Source organism: Rhyacophila brunnea, unplaced genomic scaffold (genome assembly GCF_057557595.1).
Source record: "Rhyacophila brunnea isolate RB1 unplaced genomic scaffold, BYU_Rbru_1.0 scaffold_24, whole genome shotgun sequence".
Classification (NCBI taxonomy): Eukaryota; Metazoa; Arthropoda; class Insecta; order Trichoptera; family Rhyacophilidae; genus Rhyacophila; species Rhyacophila brunnea.
Window position 1 is genome coordinate 6,743,675 of NW_028232904.1, and position 20,045 is coordinate 6,763,719.

General features: G+C 35.7%; 1 protein-coding gene across 6 annotated transcripts in view; it reads right to left on the reverse strand.

The window, feature by feature from the left end:
* LOC147068969 (uncharacterized) overlaps positions 1 to 20,045 on the reverse strand; it is a 619,588-nt gene that overhangs the window by 323,515 nt on the left and 276,028 nt on the right. The gene's annotated exons all lie outside the window — the stretch shown is intronic.

Consider the following 20,045-nt stretch of genomic DNA (forward strand, 5'->3'; position numbering starts at 1 on the left):
TCATCGTATACAACAAACGGTCCGCAGAAGGGGTTGTTATCCCGCCGAAAATAATTCGACGAACCAATCCCGTGAACGAAGCGGCGCCCCCTGCCCCCTGGCAAGTATAATCGGTTCGTGTTGTCGCGGTGTAATTTCCCACGAGCTTAATTCACGGGGCGGTTGGCGGCAGGTGCGAATGGAGATGATCAAACTGCCCGCCGCCACACAAGGGGCGCTCGGGGCTGCGGAGGGTGTTATCGGAAAAAGATGGTCAGGGCCGGGAAAAGTTTGGATCTCAAGACGTAAATGTTTCGAGGGATATAATATTATAAGATAGCCAATAATAGATTTAATATACTATTTAACCAGATCGTAGATAATCCTACATAATAATATGGGAAATTGTCTATTTTTTTTCAAAGCGAACTACAAATGAACTTACCATCAACTGGGCAAGAAAATAAGCTAGACGACAAAAAAAAGGTCTTGAAATTAGTATTTCAAAAAAAAATATATATTAACAATGTTTCGTAAATTTGTGTTCTACAACTAATAAAATAAAAAAATATGCAGGCATGAAGCTTAGTCATATAATGTTTGAGGGTTTCACAGTAGTTTTTTTTATCATGATAGATTTTTGGGTTTCCACCGTGTGTCCTTCTTTACTAGACGTTTCGGGCTCGTTGCAGAGGCCATTTTGATCAAGAGATGACATGTTTTATGATGAAAATGTAGTCTAGGTATGTGAATGTAAACGTTGCTCTAAGAATGTAAAAAGGAATCCGATTAGCTAAGAGCAAACGTTGCTCAGAGTAATCTGTCAATCGTTACGACCAGGGATACCGGCTCGAATATTGGATTTTGCTGATAGTGCCGGAAGCCATGACGTTTTTAACCGTAATCCATCATCCCTATTAATATTTTCAGGGTTTCTATGGATTTCAATCCCTCTCTTGATCTCAATCCCAATGTCTTGATAATGGTCTCTGCAACGAGCCCGAAACGTCGAGTAAAGAACGAAGAAGGACACACGGTGGAAACACAAAAATCTACTATGATAAGCTTAGTCATCATTCTTTATGTAGAATTTATCTATTCTATTTATAAGATATAATATCAGCATGTTGATTTTTAAACAAATCTGGTATAAAATTTTAGTTTGATTATGAGAAGTTTCGAGTTGTTTGCCGACTGGGAAATCGTTAAATTTAATGCCGCACGCCAGATTCGAATTTAGCAAGCTAGACCTGCGAAAAAATGCTAGATATGGCAAGAAAAACGTAAAGTGTGCAACGCTGCTGAGGTCACAGTTAACCGTATTGTATTAAGGCTATACTTCAGCTGAGGCATGGTGTAAAAAGATCGTGACTAGGCGATGCGCGATTGTGCAAATGACGCGAGCCGAACGAAATATAATTTTTCATAAAAATTCAACATGCGTCCTTTTTATGTTATGTTTATTATTATATTCGTAATAATAATAGTATATTCATTGACATGTTTTCTTTTTCAAGTACATGCGGAACGTTTTTTAGTCATCTTTACACGATTTAAGAATATGTTCGTCCGACGCCATCACAAAACAAATTGACGTGCTCACACCTCGTCTATCAGTCTCCGATTGGCGACGACTGCGAAATTTCGTTCCACATACCTACTGTTGAAAATTATTTGCCGTTTCACTTATGTACGCTCTTAAGTATAAGCAATAACTGGCACTACGATATAAATTCACAATTTCGTGTCGTGACCTGACTAATAGTAGGAATTGCTCTTTGTAATTCGGGACCGCAACCCATCATCCCTGTCAATATTGTCAGGGTTTCTGTGGCCTCCTTAACCAATCGTGAGAAATATCTCTCATTCAAACCCAATATCTTGAAAGTGTCAAAAGATAAGTGTTTAGCGGTGTTGGAGGCAACCAAAGCACACCCCAATCTGCAATACTATCTATCATTCGTCACCACTTTCAACTGATAACAATAATCATAACGTGTAGAGTTAATTTTAAAATAGCCGACCCTAATCGTACAGTATGAGTTCGGATATTTAATATCGATAAGAAATCGCATAGCATATTGACTTTGCGGAATATCTGATATCGCAAGATTTTCCTGCAGACCAGTAAAATGTAACAAGCAGACCAAACGAAAATATTTCATTTGAGATATTATGTACCTACGAGAGAGTACTTTCAAACGTTATTAATACTACCGTCTGAGGGCATTTGATGGAATTGATAGTAATAATATGTTGTAGAGTATATTAAAATTAACGATATCAATAAAATTCAATAAAACACGTACTATTGAGAAGAGAGACGATCTCGTCTGTTTCCATTAGTAACATAATAAATAAGCAAAAACAGGCTGTCTATCCATCCATCCATATCAGTAGCGAAGGGTGGAGGTAGGCTGTTAAGATCCGCCTTAAATAGTGCACATTAAACTTTGTTAGTCATATATTGTATTTGTTTTTATTGAACCAAGACTACTATTTACAGATGGTGTTGGTTAGTTTTTAAATAATTACAGGATAAAAAGAACTTTTTATGTACAACGTTTTTAAATTTTCTGTTGAATCATATAAACTAGACTTGACTAGCTTAAAAGATCAAAAAAAATTGTACTTGACATGTCATATTGATTTCCATAGTAACGCACGTATATATTAATAATTTAGTTGCTAGGACCCCAGACCCTGGCAATCAATAATGGTGTCGAAATAACTTTTCATACAAAACAGAATTAACTGAAAATGAATTCAATTCTACTTAAAAATGGCTAAAAGTATTAAAAATGCTTTGGCATCGTGTTCTGATATATTCTAAATGTTTCAAATGTCTAGCTAGTCGGGAAGTTAGTTAAAAATCGATTGCAAGATTTGTACCGGACAAATAAGAATAAGAGCTAAGAAAAACGTTGTAAAATCAATTAAACACTGTATATACAGCTAAGATGGCCGCGCGTTTTAAGCGTCGGCCTATAGTGTCGAATTATTTAAAAAGTTAAACAGTAAGTAATATAACATATTTGGGTGTTTATCTTTATATATCTAGGTATATATATCACATTTTATTGGATGTTATCATTATATTAGGCGTTCTGTTCTTTGCTTTAGCACTTTTTACATTACGGGTTATTGGCATGCTATGTAGACCCACGATGGCCGCGCAGCTTAAGCATCGGCCTATGGCGTCGTGGGGTCCCAGTTCGAATCCTGGGTCTGGCAAGTACACATATTGTTTTTCAATTTGTGTATGAGTCAGAGTATGGACCCAATAGGTTGAGCAAGTGGCTGACATCCATTTCTCGTAAAAACAAAAATCTGTTAATACAAACCTCCACTTTGTGGGGGCCCATATGATCCTATTAGGATCGAACATGGTCGAAAGGAGACGAGTTTAGTTACAACATGCGTGAACTATTGTGAACTATTAACAGGCAGATACGGGATATTAAATATTTAGTTTTTTTAGCTTCCTGCAAATTAGGATCGGACATAGTCGGAAAAAAATAGGACCATAATAGTTTTGGTATATTTTGGGCGATACGACAAAATTGTGCACATTTTTTCATACATAAGTACTAATTCGTTTTCGTTGGATTAAAAATACATATTACACAATATATTGTTGGTTCGTTTTCATTTAATTAATTTTAATTTCAGTTAAAAAATACTATTCTATTTATAAAATTCTATTTATAAAAAAAATATTCATAATTTTAGATATATTATAGATAGACAAGTATTTTTTGACTATGTCTCGGTTTTCGCAGGGTTGTGCGTGCACTGAAGTATGCAGAACTTTCAAGATGACTGCTATCATCATCAAGTAGGTTGATACTAGATACATTACCCAGTAAAACAGATAAAGAAATAAGTATCCCGCGACAATCAATACGTCAACTGAATTGTCTTCGGATCAAGTCCAACACACTACAATACAATCGTCCCAGCATGATAGCAAACCGATATGTACGTACAGTTTCATATCAATGATTCGGTTAGAAACAATGACTTCATAATAAGATACGTAAAAAATGAAGGTTTTCGAAACCACGTCTAAAAGGCTGGGTCATGGTCTGGGTGAAAATAGTATTTTTAAAGCCCTTCCAAAACGTGCATGTGATTTTGACCCCTACGGTGTCACGCCTGCTCTTCTCGCCCTTGCAGTCAAATATCTCACGACTTATCAGGTAATATTGAAATAATATCAGATCAAACGTTATTCTTTATTAAGAGTGAGTTTGGCGGTCATTCGTACATGGAAAACATACGTAAAAATTATAAAATAATCAATGCATCAATCAACATTCTTAAGAGTTGGGTCCAGTCGGAAAATGTTTTAAAACCCAGAATATCATTAATGGATAGCTTTGGACAATGACAATGTTTTATTATATTTTTCTTCTCAATTCCTTTCTGCAGTGGCCAGTGATGCAGTACCGGTGTATAGTTCAAATCAGTGATATTATACCATTATCCAGGAAACCCAAAAGTTTCTAAAATGGACATATGGGCCTCTGGTCTCGAGAGTGCAATGTCTTACGAGATTTTTGTGTTAGAAAATTAATGCACTTGATCTGAAATAATAACAAGATAAAAAGAACTTTTTATATACCTACAACGTTTTTAAATTTACTGTTGAATCATATAAACTTGACTTGACTAGCTCAAACGATCAAAAAAAATGTACTTGATAGAAATAATACTGAAACGTCTTATTGATTTCCATAGTAACGCACGTATATATTGATAATTTGGTTGCTAGGACCCCAGACTCCTAGCAACCAATAATGGTGTCAAAATAACTTTTCATACAAAACAGAATTAACTGAAAATGAATTCAATTCTACTTAAAGGTGGCTAAAAGTATTAAAAAATGCATTGGCATGCACCGGACAAATAAGAATACGAGCTAAGAAAAACGTTGTAAAATACAATATTACCTATGTGAAATGTGTCAGATGCGAGATTCAAACTCGCGATCTACGACATCAGAAGCGTAAGCTCCGCAATTGTTCAACCATTATCATTTATATTTGTAGCAATAGTTTAACTCTTTCGCATACATCCACGCATCTTTGCGGTAGTGGAACAAAAATAATCGTCGATCGTGCCGACAGGTGATGTTGAATTATTCATGCCACACTTTTTTAATAAACATATTAGTCGACTCAACATTACCGACTCAATATCCAAGTATTATTATTTATTATGATTCAATTACCGTATGTAGGTACCGCCGAGACATTAAACATTGGCAGAGTTGTTACATTTTCATTGTGCCACTTCGTATGATAAACTAGAAGTACAATATGCACCTGCTACCTATCTACCTAAATTTGTATTGTTTTCTACTCATGAATATAAAAATGAGTATTTATCGATACCTACTTGCTTATATCCAAATATTTAACTTATCGTATTAAATATATAATAATATAATATACTTATACAACATTTTAATTGCTACACTAATTGCCATACATGAATAATTGTGTAATTTTGATCAAAATAGATACCTTAATTAGTATTGATCGATTAATACTAGTTTATCAGACAAATGAATAAATTTTTTTTTTTAAATACTCATAGATAAAAATTAAACAAGACTAAATAATTAAGTGATAATAAAATTAGTCACGCTTCTTGTAACTTAGAACAGTGTTTCCCAAGCCGTGATACGCAAGCCATTAATTATTACAAGTGAACAATTTTAAATGTTTACAATGTGTTAGATAAAGTGTGTTTTGTTGGATGCATGTTAAATACCTAAATAATTACATAGCGAAACAGCACTAAACTTTCAGAATTTAATCATAAATATATTTTCAATATAGTATTAGTGCAAAGATGCTGTACCTATGTCCATTTCTCATGCATTTCAAGTCTTAAAATTCGACTTTCTCAAAACATACAATACATTTGGATTAAACAATCGATATACAGTATTTTTCGGTCTAGTTTTCCAGAAGAGTTATTGTGAGCGAAAAATATGCCTGGATACGTTTGATTCAGTGTTACGACCGAATGTCATTCCATGTCAAAAATGTCAGTCACTTTAACTTATTAACTCATTCGAGATCCAAAGAATAATCTGCCAAAAAGAGAAAATATATGTTTATTTATTTAATCACTAAATATCTTGAAAATTAAAAAAATATATATAAACGCGAAACGTCGCTTGACATAGAAATCTATCATGGGGTGTATTCACAGAACAGATAATAAATAGAATACCGATTGGCTATATTCAATACGCCGCACGTTGAAGCAGGGTTTTGAATGCGTGAGTGTCCTACGAAAATGAATCACGCATTATGCACGTGCAATAGTGTGTGTAATACACCAACATTAAGAGGACGTTCTACAGAAATGGCCTTGAGAATTGAAAATATGATTTTTTAACATGTGGTCCATAATATCTGGTCTACTAGTTAATATAAAAAGGTCGTGTCAAAGTTGTTTGTGTTAATAAATTTGCTCTGTGACTGATCCGACTCATATTTCACATTTATTTCATCAGGGCTGTCGAAGACATAAATCATAATATATATTTATAATTTTAAATTTTTATTTATAATATATATTATTTAAGTTTTGTGCATCTAATGCCGGGTCCACACTGGCAACAAGTTAATTTGCTGGCAACCTCGTTAGATTTTACGATAATTATTGTAAAATTTCTTAAGCAATTATGGTAAGTATCGTAAAATTTAATGAGGTTGCCAGCAACTTGTTGCCAGTGTGGAAATGGCTTAATATCCACTGTGGTTCACGTAGTGGCATGGACCTGGGGTTAGCTAATTCAGGAAGTCAACACCCATGATAGAATTTTTTCCAGTTTTGGTTGCATTATATTCCAAAACTCTTCTGTAAAAATCGTTTCCGAGTTTATAAATGGAAATTTCTCGGTGTACATAGTAAACAAACCTACGAATAAAAAAAGACAAAAAGGAACATACTGATTCATCGCAGTAAAATCTGGTAATCAAATTCGCCATTTTGAAAAGCGACGATTTTGCGTAAACAAATATCACGTGGTCTGTACGTGTGCGGCAAACTTCGAATGTGTTTGTAATTTTGTGCAAAGTGCGAATGTAATGTTTTCAAATAATTGATATGGATTAATTATACCATCGTATTATTTTCTCGAAATCATAAACATACTATAATAGTATTTGAGTATCAACCTATGTTCAATTTGAATTGGGTTATAATAATAATATACCCGTATATATATCAATAGTATGTTTGCTACAAAATCCACCCAAGTTATCAGTACGTACTTGCACAGGTTTGATTAAAAACGATGATGAAATTAACATTTAAAAAATATGAATGCTTAATATTATTTTGACAGCCCTGTTTTCTGATCGGCATCATGTCGCAGGTGTTCATAAAATAATAATAATTCTCCGCGCGGCAGAAATTATCAGTAATAATAATAATATTTCTTGAAATAAAATCTCCGATGATTAGTGATTTTTGCGAAAAGATCGATTTAAATTGACGTAGTTACGACGCCGAGGTCCTTTTTATACTAAATTATATTTGAACGGCGGGCTCTTCAGCGGGCCCTTAAATGTGGGTAAATGCATAAGCCGAGAGCAGTTTTCAGTATTAGACGTACAACGTATTCTTGACACGTGTGTAAGTTTAACCCGGATTCTTCCTTACTCGAGACGGTTACCTGCTATCGCCTTACCCGTTGGGTATTTCAGTTCCCATTATTTCTGAGTTCCCTGGGTATATTAATAATATAGGTAGGTACTATCACAGTTAATGTGTACAGAATGAATTCCATAAAGTAATAGGATGGATGTCATAATTGCCGCGTTGATTATATGTATATGCAAGTGACAGTGGAAGCGACATTCATTTGGTTTTTTTTTTTAAATCTAGTATAGAATGAGCATGAGATTTTTGGAATAAGGAATTTTAAAATTGAAATAGCGGAAAATAAAAACTGGTTAAATATATCGTAAAAACCTTATGGATTTAATATGAATAATGACTATCGTAGTTAATGTGTGCATTGTACAGAATATATTCCACATAGCCATTGAAGTTAAAGTCCCTCCACCAAAATAGCCAGCAGACAAAGAGCAAAAGTATTAAAATTGACTGAAATTTAAAAAAAAATCTGAAACACAATGCGGAAAAAATCTTTATATTTAAAGCCACGCTTTGTGATGTTTCATATTTTTTTAATCCTTGAATTAAAGGATTAACAATTTTAATCTGACCTTTCTTTTATTTTTATAAAAAAATATAATCATCTGTAAATACGTTTTGTTTTATTCAAAGATAATTCAAGGAAGGGTTTAGTACGCGAACCGCATCCTTGAAACGTTCAACACATTCGGCGCGAAGTCGTGCGGTCCGGTGTAAAATATTCCTCCCCGAACACCACGCAACATGATGCCACCCCTACAACAGCGGTTTGCCGATATGCATTTAAAAAATTACAAACATACTCTGCAGCGCAACACGAAATGCTCTTCACATTTAATAGCGATGTCCATACTGGTAGCGTATGCCATATCGTGTTTGACTACAGACAAAATATACAATCTATATTTACTATCGTGTCCGGAAAATTGTAGGTATACACAGTTAACCGGTAGCCGTATAGCATTGAGATAAAATTCATGTCTAAATAAAATACTAAAAAATACGCGATGACAATCGCCGGAGAAGACAATAGACAGTTAGGTAAATTAGAAACACGATCATATTGTATAGTTAATATAAAATTTTGATAGTTGCTCGTAAGTATCCAAGTCGTACATATAAAATATCTGATAATAACTACAGCGTTATATTCTTATGCAAAAAATTGGAACATTACTGCCTGCTATGTTCGCGTCATTTTTTTATATATACGGCCATATATTGCTCGTACGACAGCTCACGGTGAACTGTGATTTATGACTGATTAGTGACTTATGTACAATTTACGTGTAACCATATTATATTATTATTGCCCAGAGATTGTTTTTCCAATATTCATTTATAAAATGAATCTGCTCTGGTACCCAGCGCGAAATGCTTTACTTAACACATTATTTGTGAATTTACGCCGTATGCCATACTGTATTCGACTACAGATCAACAACGAAGGTAATAACAATATATTAAATTTTATTGAAAATTGATAAAAGCGTGTTTTATTGTAACGTAATTTCTAATGAAGAATTCTATTTGCCATTAGTTACTATTGATTTGAATTTCCGCTGATAAGATAAATGTGTATTAGAGATTTCAAAAATACTTGCAATTTACAGGTCAGTTAACGGAACAACTTGTTATATTCACTTAACATTCTATCACAGAATGGGAAAAGAAATGAAACGTTTAATTTAAAACTTAACCAAAAGAAAATGTGTAATTTTCCAAGTGTAAACTAAGAGCTAAACTAAGAGACTAAAATCGAACGGCGACATTCTTTTAGTGGCGTGTAGAAGAGCATGGCCCTTTTCACATTACACGGCGACGGTTGAAAAACGAAACGGCGCCGTAAAGCAGCCGTCCATTGTCACCACATTGCACGGCGCCCGGACGGTTACCGATGACTCAGCAAATACATGCTTTCATATTAGACGGTTTTAAATCGTACGATCAGTTGACTCATTATAACCAAACAGCACCACAAAGTGACGGAAAACCCGTGCATAAGCCGTATAGTGAGAAGAGAGCGTGAACTTGTTGCCGATTCGGATTTTGACCGTACGGCCAAAACCGTATAATGTGAAAGGAGCGTAACTCGTCGGTATGCAAACATAGACGGCCACCACGGCGGCCGAAACACTAAATATAAACAGAGACAATTTAAAAAGGCGGCGTTGATCCGGGGAAATCCCGCCACGGCCGTTTATTAATGCGCGGAGACTCGCCGGTTAATTTATTTGAGGCCGGCTAAGCCGCTAAGCCGCCAGAAATCAGATATCGGAACCTTTTTTAAGAGAAGCCAAGCACCGCGAACCCTCTTCATTATAAGCCGAGTTCGGTTAATCCCAGGTGTGCCGGGCTCGGGGTTTTTGAAAAGGGGGCAACGCGCGAACCGTCTCGAAGGGGTTAGTATTAATATGAGATGAGGCAGGGATTTCGAACGTACCGAATGCAGCTTGAATCACATTTACCTTTTCACATATGCAGGGTTAAATAAATGACTTATTGTTAAAAAATATTCATTAGTAAACGTTGAAGTTGAAAACTTGAATTAGTTAGTGGTCATCACTAGACAACGTTAGTTAGTAATGAGGGTGGATTGCGTGAAATAAAATTGTTCCAGTCTTCAAGAGCTTTCATAAAGCAGTATATTGAAACAGGCTAATGATGATAGGGAGTCTCGTGGTGGAGACTTGACTAGATACAGATACGACTCCAACTGATTTAGATTTTACAATATCCGAAGAAAATGGGTTAGCTTATATTTCAACTGATCGCTATCTTAAAATCAAATATATTCCATCATGCATAACTTGAAAACACCTCAGATATATATGTGGTGAGAACCGGGCGTCGGTTAGTAATTAAGGTAAATAATATTCCTTGATTTAATACACAGAAACCGATAATCAATAATAACGCTATTTGATAAGCATTTCATGTACTAGTTTAAATTATCGCAATTAGATATGAGGCTCGTAGCATAATTGGTTGATGCACAGTGGCACGATACCAGTGGTGATACGGGTTCAAATCCCGTCGAGCATCGATTTTTTCTAGTGGGTGTTTTCAGGTTATGTATGTTCAACATATGAAATGTTACAATCTCAAAATCTTGTGAATTATTCGTTGAAAAGAAATCATATTGAGTTATCTCCGGACATGTTCTGGATTTCCGTTGGAGAAGAATATTCTGAAACTGCAAAAAAAGTTTAGAGTTTTGATGCAATTTGCCACATCCTTGCATCGCACTCGAACCGGTCTGGTCTGAAAACAGTCAGTCTTGGTCCATGCACTGGATCCAACACTCCATAAATGGTCGCTTTACCAAATCGGCCACAGTCACTACAAATAAACAGCCAAACGAAGCATCAAACTTAACACTCCACGATTGAATCGCCCTGCTTTCGATTCGGTACATATTTAACATTATTGAGCAGATAAAATGGTCCGAGAGCCCTATTACCTTATGATAAATGAGTGTAATTGGAGATTATTGCGAGATTCGAGGGGGGGGGGGGCGCAGTTAAAAGGTGGGGGCCCATAAGATCAACGGCGGAGTTAACAGCCGAATCCAAAAATTCAGCGATCCCTAATCGCAATAAAATAAATAAGCCGAGATGTCAAAAACAGAAATGTTTAATTAACCCCGAAATATTTATATTAGCAATATCGGAGTAATGAAGCTTAACTGGGTAATAATGGAAATAAATCGAACTAACTAAGGGTTTAAAATAACATTAGACTCGCAGTGATTCTCAAAGTGTTCCGTGAGAAATCTTAAATGATTGTTTAGGAATAGAATTGAATGGTACCTTCTACCTACGGGAAGACTGGAGCCCATTCCATGTGGTGATATTTTTGAGTGGACTGTATTTGAATAAGGTCCAGTTTGAATGGAGTAGGGTAGATAGAGAGGTGGATTCCAGGCACTAACCTCTTGATGATATGACTCTTGGACTCCCGAGTCACTCACTGGCACATTTGTATTTTTATCGTGTTTAGTTAGGTCACCTTTATACTTAGGTAATTATATTCTGAAACTATTAATATAGTGAACAACTTAACCTTGACATTTCGCAGATTGCGATTTCTTCTACTGCGCACGAATTACTTAGTATCTATAAATTTTATTATAGTTACCGTTATTATTTTACATGAAGTCTATTTTCTCACTCTCTCACTTTCTACTCGCCGTCGCTTCAACTACGTCATATTTTCTGTCAAAACTACCGAACTGCACGCCTATGTGGTATGTTTATAGTTGTGAGCCTTGCGGCGATCGATTTGGCACTAAAATTGAATGTTCCCAGAAGACATGATTGGGCATGATTTCGGATTGTTTGGATGGAGTATTGCAGGAAATTAGCTCAATCACTATGAGATTAAGAATGGTATTGATATGGCAAGAAGCTCTTATACAATCAATGGAATGTTATCAGGTGCTAGCTACAATGCTACATCATAAGGAGTCGAAGCCTGGAGGTTAAACCAACGGACAATATGTGGCTGTATCGGCGTACCATTAAATTATCCTGGGCTAGTCACATTTCCAATTATAGGCTACTGCTAAGGGTTACGTGTAAATTGTACGTAAAACATTTCACCGTGGCATAGTTCGCTGTGAGCTTTCTTATCGGTTTAAGATATATCGGTATACTATACGGTCTCCAATTGTATTAGATTCAATATGAACCATTAACTAAATTTTCATAGCTGATTTTGGCAAAATTCATAAATTCATGAATGAAAAGCTAACAAATAATCCAGTGGATCGTCTATTTTCAAAATTTGTTTGCTGCTGGCTTCCTGCAAAATGTAAACCGACAAGAACCGTGTTTTATTTAGACATAAATTGTATGCCAGTACTATACGACCCAAAGAGGTTGGACGGTCTTTAATATACTATACGGCCATATATTTCCGATACAATATTTCACGGTGGAAGTGTGATACGGCGAACTGCATACGTACAAGTTTCCGAACATCGGCAATATTTTCCGCAATGAGAAGTATGACGTAGCCGATTCATAATGCAGGTGATGGTGAGGGCAGCAGAAGCGTAGGTTTAAGGAGATTTTCAAGACTACGCGACCTCCGTAGGTGGCCAAAATGTCCAAGACATTGGTGATCTGATACATCTGAAGATAGAGCTGAAGGCTTCGACAGAAGACGACACCAGAAAAAGAATAATATCCAAAGAATTCTAAAATGCGAATAATTAATATGTCGGTGGCCTTATGTTAATACTTATCCCATAAGTGACTTTTTACAAGTTGTGCAGGAAGCTAAAAAAAACTAGATATTTAAAATCCCGTATCTGCCTATTAATAGTTCACGCATGTTGTAACTACATTCGTCTCCTTTCGACCATGTTCGACCCTAATAGGATCATATGGGCCTCCACAGAGTGGAGGTTTGTATTAACAGATTTTTGTTTTTACGAGAAATGGATGTCAGCCACTTTGCTCAACCTATTAGGTCCATACCTACTCTGAGTCGTAAACAAATTGAAAAACAATATGTGTACTTGTCAGACCCAGGATTCGAACCAGGGACCCACGACGCCATAGGCCGACGCTTAAGCCGCGCGGCCATCGCGGGGTCTACATAGCATGCCAATAACCCGTAATGTAAAAAGTGAAGTAGTAGTAAAAGAAGTATATAAAATAATTAAACAAAATGTGTACGCATTCCCGTGCAGAGAGAACAATACATTACAATAGGACGAATCTCTGCACGGGAGAGCGTAGACTCGGGTCACTTTTCTTTTCAATTACTTGATAATATTACGATTTTTGTACAAGATCTAAGTGTAATGTAAAAAGTGGTAAAGCAAAGAACATAACGCCTAATATAATGATAATATCCAATAAAATTTGATATATATACCTAGATAAATAAAGATAAACACCCAAATTTGTTGTATTACTTACTGTTTTACCTTTTAAATAATTCGAAAGTGAAATTTTGAAGCTGAATTCAACACACGTCATGCAACACGCTTGACAGCTTAGCGGCAAGATACGGGCTATTGCAGTTTTTATTCCTGCAATGTTCAGATATGGGAAATTACTAAAATGGTTATATCATTTATTTTTTTAAATACATAACTCCAAATTTCGCAGTCGATCAGCAGTATTTTTGTTCATTCCATCATCATTTTCGTCATGTCATCAGATACGGGGTATTAACATTAGAATATCGATGCCGCAATTGGGTAATAAACTCTCACGATGAAAAATTAGGAAGCATGTAAAACGAATAAGTAGGTATAAACGTACAATAATAAATAATCTAAGTATATCGTAAGGATTTTCGAAACAATTCGAATGAATCCAATCGGAAAAATGATTTCAGTACAAGTTCAAACGGTAGTTAATATTAAAAACTTTACGAAAATTGGCCTAAACTTTGTTAATTAATATGAAATAATAATGTTAATGAAACTGGATTTATAGTTCTCAGCAGATTTTAATGTTCAAAGTTGCCAGTCGGTAGGTAGTTTAAAATTTCTATAGTGAGGCTGTACTACCCCGAGTAGGTTACTCGGGGAGCAAAAGTTAATTTCGAATCCCCCAGCTATTCATTCAACCATTCACAGAAAGTTAATAAGTTAACAAAATTAAAATAAACTAGGAGAGGCAATAAAATATTAAATGTTTGAACACAGGTAAAGTCCAAACAGTCGTGTTCGGGCCATTGAGTTTGTTTGAAACAGACGTATTGAGTTATTACAATTAATAAAAACTAGAATTGCTGAGCATTACATTACAAATTTATTTTATCACCCAGGGCGGAAAGTACATCCACAACCGATTTGACGACCAGAAGATCAAAAAATCATGTATGGAGACTAAGAGCTCTCGTGGTGCAGTGCGTAATGCGCTGGCTTTATATCCGGGAGCTCCGGGTTCGATTCCCGATGAGGTCACAATATATTTGTGATTTTTCTCAAAACCTGGCTGTTTCACTTCTATTACTAAATACACTACTGTCATTGGGCTTCTTGGCCTGATATACATAGTATATAATATATTGTTTATTGTATTATTATTTATCCAGATGTGGATTTACAATTTTAAAACGATCGTAGGTAATACAAATTCAAGGCCGACTATATCCAGGCCGTGGCACTGAATTGCGAAATACGATAATAATGCTATAAATCCAACAGTTGTCTGCTGAGTGAGAGAGCCACATGCTTACAATCGACATATTATCATTCAATACTTTTTATAGTGTGATGAGCTTAGTTCTAAATTCGTACACCTGACAATTTATGATGATATATATATATATAGTTAGTGATCATCTTCGAATGCAATCGATTGCGTATTTCAACAGTTTACAAGTTTACAGGTTCGTGTCACGGTCTGACTATGTATATTATGGTGGGCCATGTACAAATTGCTATCCAGGAAATACGCCGGTCCTCACATACTGATTATCATGCGGAGATAAGAGTGTGTCCAGTGACGGGTTTAGGGACTTGCTAGGCCTTAAGCACTGACTGATTTTGAGACTCCCACGATAAAAAAATAAAATATAAACAATAAATTCCAAGTAATTCCCAGTAAAAATATCGTATCTCCTTTCTAGAATCATATCCTGTAATCAAAACTGAGAATGATACATAATATTAATGGTTAATTTTTTTGACACCCACGGTGGCCGCGCGGCTTAAGCGTTGGACTATAACGCCGTGGGTCCCAGGTTTAATAGGTTGAGCAAGTGGCTGACATCCATTTCTCATAATAAACAAAATCTGTTAATACAAACCGCTACTCTGTGGAGGCCCATATGATCCTGTTAGGATCGGACATGGTTGAAAAAAAATATTTTTTTTTAGTACAAGTACCTGCCTACAGAAGAAGTCAAAGACATAAGGGTCCTAATTCATTGTCCAACCACATACCTACAATAACCAATGTTTATGGCAATATTTAAGCAGACACGTTAGCAGAATAGGGCAACAATGTTGTAAAGACAATGTTTATTTGCAATATGCATCCTTATTTGAATAATATTCATTTATCTATTTCATCTGTTTGCGAAATATTGAAGTCAGATAGATGACTATGAGCGGGGTCGTTTACAAGAACTTTTTTATTCTTCAAATATGCGTGTACATTAGGGTGCAGACACATGGCACGTGCGTCCGATTAGAATCTTTAGTATTTTTTTTATCCAATTGGAGATTTTAATCTGATGCATTCAGAATTAAGTTAGACCTGCGTCGGTGCACGGCAACAGCAGGGTCATGTGTCTGCGCACTCTGTAAGTCAACAATGCTGACATCTGCCAAAAATGACAAAAAAGCAATGGGTAGACGGATAATAAAAGAGGTCGTTTAAAAATAAGCAATAAATAATCTGCGCACTGGCTGACAGAAATTCATAAAAATATATGAAAACGTCTCAATCAGTGTGTTTAATTTCCAGATTATAATCTCATCAAAATGTCAAATTCATCTTTCAGTGTGCAGTAACTGTCGTCGCGGCAGATGAAGACTTCATTCCCACACAGCCGTCCGGCAGTCAGTTTATTCACCTTGACTGCTTCATGTTTTCTTTGGATCATATCCAAAGACGCGGGAGGAGCCGAGTATACCATGATACCATCTAAGTCAGAGTTGTCAAACTGATTTACGTGCAATGTCACTGGATTTATTTATTATATTATGATAATATAAAATTAGTTCTCGTTACATAATATGATAGGGCATTTTGAAATATTTATGTCGCTGCGTGTTTATCCGTGGACGACATCTCCTCAATCTTATAAGATGTAACTGATGGTTACAACCAATCAATTGCTGAAAGACAGAGATGTTCACTGAATATCTCACTGATGAGCAAAAAATGCTATATCGATAGTGTAAAAAATTTCCAAAAACAAAAAATATTAACAAAATGACTAAAATGTGTCTAATAATATCTCCTGTCTTCCCAATTTTTAAACGTATATGTCTCAGAGGCTAGACACTTTTAAAATATAGTGCTCAAGACAGATGCTAAAAGATTCTATAATCAACAAACTCCAGAATCAAGAAATACCGATTGGGAAGTGAGCGAAGGGAAGTGACAATCTGGAAAAATTCGTGGTATTTAGTCAGATCTAAGGTAGTAGACGACAAGGACCAAATCAAGACTGCCACAACTATTTCACTAACACAAATCCTGTGTGCGACTGAGTACCGAAGGGGATTGAACCAAGCTGTGAAGAAGACTGTCTTATGTAGAAGAGTATGTTCAATAACAAATGTTAAATTCTTAAATCTTATGTAAAAATAATTAAGTATATTAAAAAGATCAGGTATCCAATCAAAGTTAGCTACAAACAAACTGCCAACAGATCATACTGCTATATATGAAATGTTTCAGAATTTAAAAAATAAGATCATGTCTCCACCATTGAAAACTTTAGAAAAAAATGCAATAATTACATTTAATACACCTGTTCTGAATAGGTATTACTGTAATGCGCTACTAGCGGCCAAAATTTTTCCACAGGTTCGACGAAAGACAGGTGGGCAATAAGGACAAGAAGCACATGATCCGTGAGTGAATGTCGAAAAGAGGTGCTATGACAAGTTAATGGAAAATATTTGGGAAACTAAACATAATATGCACACTCTCTCCCATTTTTTGTAATTAAAAAATAACAATATTTTTAAGAAGCTAATTGAATGGAACGTGATTTACTGCCTCATGCAAAAGAGAATATGAAACACTATAATGATTTATCTAAACCAGTGCTCCGCAACCGGTGTGCCGCGAGACGATGCTAGGTGTGCCGCGATGCAATAGCCAAATTTGCATACATGGCTAGTAATATATTTGAGCACCTGCATCAACTTAATAAAACAATGCAAGGTCAGAATGAAAATATCTTGACGTTCTCTGATAAATTAAAAGAATTCAAAAATAAACTCGAACTTCAGCAGAAGAAGTTAAGACAAGGATCTCTACAAATGGTCCATAGGAACTACCAGACCACCATTGAAAACAAGCAATCAATTTTGGATCCGTCTGAAAAACATTTAACTTTGCAGCAAAATAAATTCCATCAGTACTTTCATACAATCAATGCGACTGGAGACGAAACCCTTTTGCAACCAATGCCCAAAATTCTATAGAAGCGCTTTTCCTATAAATTCGAGAAGAATTTGTTGAATTTATAAATGACGGTACGCTAGAACTGAACTTCGCCGATATTCCATTGACTGTTTTCTGGATGTCGGTTAATAAAAAATATCCTCAGATTACAGACAAGGCTATCGCAGTTCAGTTCCCATTGTAGAGTCAAAAAAAGTCGCCTGCGGCGCTATTTTACTGCGTTTATATTAATATTTTAAAACATCAGATTGTAGGATACAATTATTATTATTATTGTGTCAAATACTCGACAAATAATTATTCCTAACCCGACAACTAACTCTAATTATATTAATATAATATAACCATACGAAAAATCGGTAAACATAAAATCAACACCATTAATTTTACCTCGAACACTATTTGAAAAACGCTATTTTAGAGTATCACTCTGTCTTTAAGCTTAGCGATAGGTAGGGGGTCTCGCCAAAGATCTCAGGATGTGGGGTCCATGTTTTGGTGTATAAATTGTTTTACGTGTGGTGTGCCGCGGAATTCTGGGAAGACCTTTGGTGTGCCGTGGGTGGGATAAGATTGCGGAGCACTGATCTAAACAGACATATTGTATGAGCCAACAGCTAAACATATTAGACTGCGTCTTCAATATCGAGGCATACACGTCACCGCGGTCGTCTCTGGAACTAAAACTGTTGTAATACCCCGGCAGCAGGCAAAAAGTGCGTGGCGTAATACTGTAATCACATACAGCGCCAAGACGTATATGTCAATATATAGAAGCCGCACAGTAGGTGTTATTAAAAAATAAAATGAGAAATTGACCCGGGATTTGCACCCATAGGTGCTTGTGATCTAGCTTCCATAACACAGTGGATTATGGTAATGAAATAAGTTCAATCCCTTCTCATGCTCACTAGTTGGTATGCTTTCAAAAATGTATTCAGAGGTAGACTGGAATCATTCTACAGTGGCACCAGAGGTACAGCCAAGGCCATTCGTAGATTATACTTAAGAGTTTTGTTTGGTAGCATAGAAATAGGCATTGTAGCGAATAATGCAAATACTTCTACGAATCGCCCATGGTGCCACTGTAGAATGATTTGAGTACCTATAAATAAATACACTTTATTGTCTCCATCTGAGATACCAGTCCAAATTTTTCGAAGTCCTATGAGAGACTAATAATTATTTATCTTTACAATATTTTCTAGTCATTGAATTTATCCTGTACTATGCACACTGTCTCATCATGCCATCGCACTTCACAACATCAATCCTTTCCTAGCTTTACTATTACCTACAACGTATAATGTAATACTTTAATCACCTACACACACTCAGGTAACTTCTTTCGATGCGGCAAAACATACTCGGTCCACCGTAAACCATAACATAAATAATATTATTATATTAATACTATCGACCGATGATACTTGATGGAATTTGAATTTAAATTCTAATGGATTTAAGTTATGTATTACTACATTTCAGCAATTTTTCGCGACCCGGGTTTCGCCTTTCGGCGCCGGCTTTCAACGCCTATAGATGCCGAAAGACGAAACCCGGGTCGCAAAAAACGACTCAAATAGAATAGTACAAAACTTAAATGCATTAGAATAAATAATACTAGCGATATATTCTAAATAACACGCCGCCTAGTAAAAAGCAAATTGTTTAATAGAGTTTCCATGAAATTAAAATTATAATGATATCGGAGTAAATTGGCCACATAGGGTCAAAGAAATGTACTCTACTTTACAGGAGAGCTCAAACACAAGTAAATTTAGATTCAACTGACGTATTCAACTATCTTTGAATCATGTCTCTTCATCACATTCATAATGTGTTATTTTACACACATTACCATACATAAGTATCGCTGAAAATTTATACATTTTTTTTGACCCTAAGGGGACGAAATTAACTAGTCATGTCAGCGAACAATTGCTACTTCGATCTTTTAAGACATTTGGAGACCTGCCCACTATCCCACCAAACTTAAACCACTTATAAAGCCTGCATGTGCCTACTCCTCAATAAGTTGCAACATTAAATCTGGAAATCCGTTTAAAAAGAAAAATTCTGTACGTGTTATTGGGGAAATCAGAAGCGGTAATAATTCACTACATGAGATCATCTGTGTCAACATTCCAGCGTAGTTCGATTAAGGTTGGGAAAACGATGTCTAGATGGTGTGTACCATATTAATCGTTTAGAGGATACATCAGTGAAACGGCAAATAATTTTCAACTATAGGCGCGACGA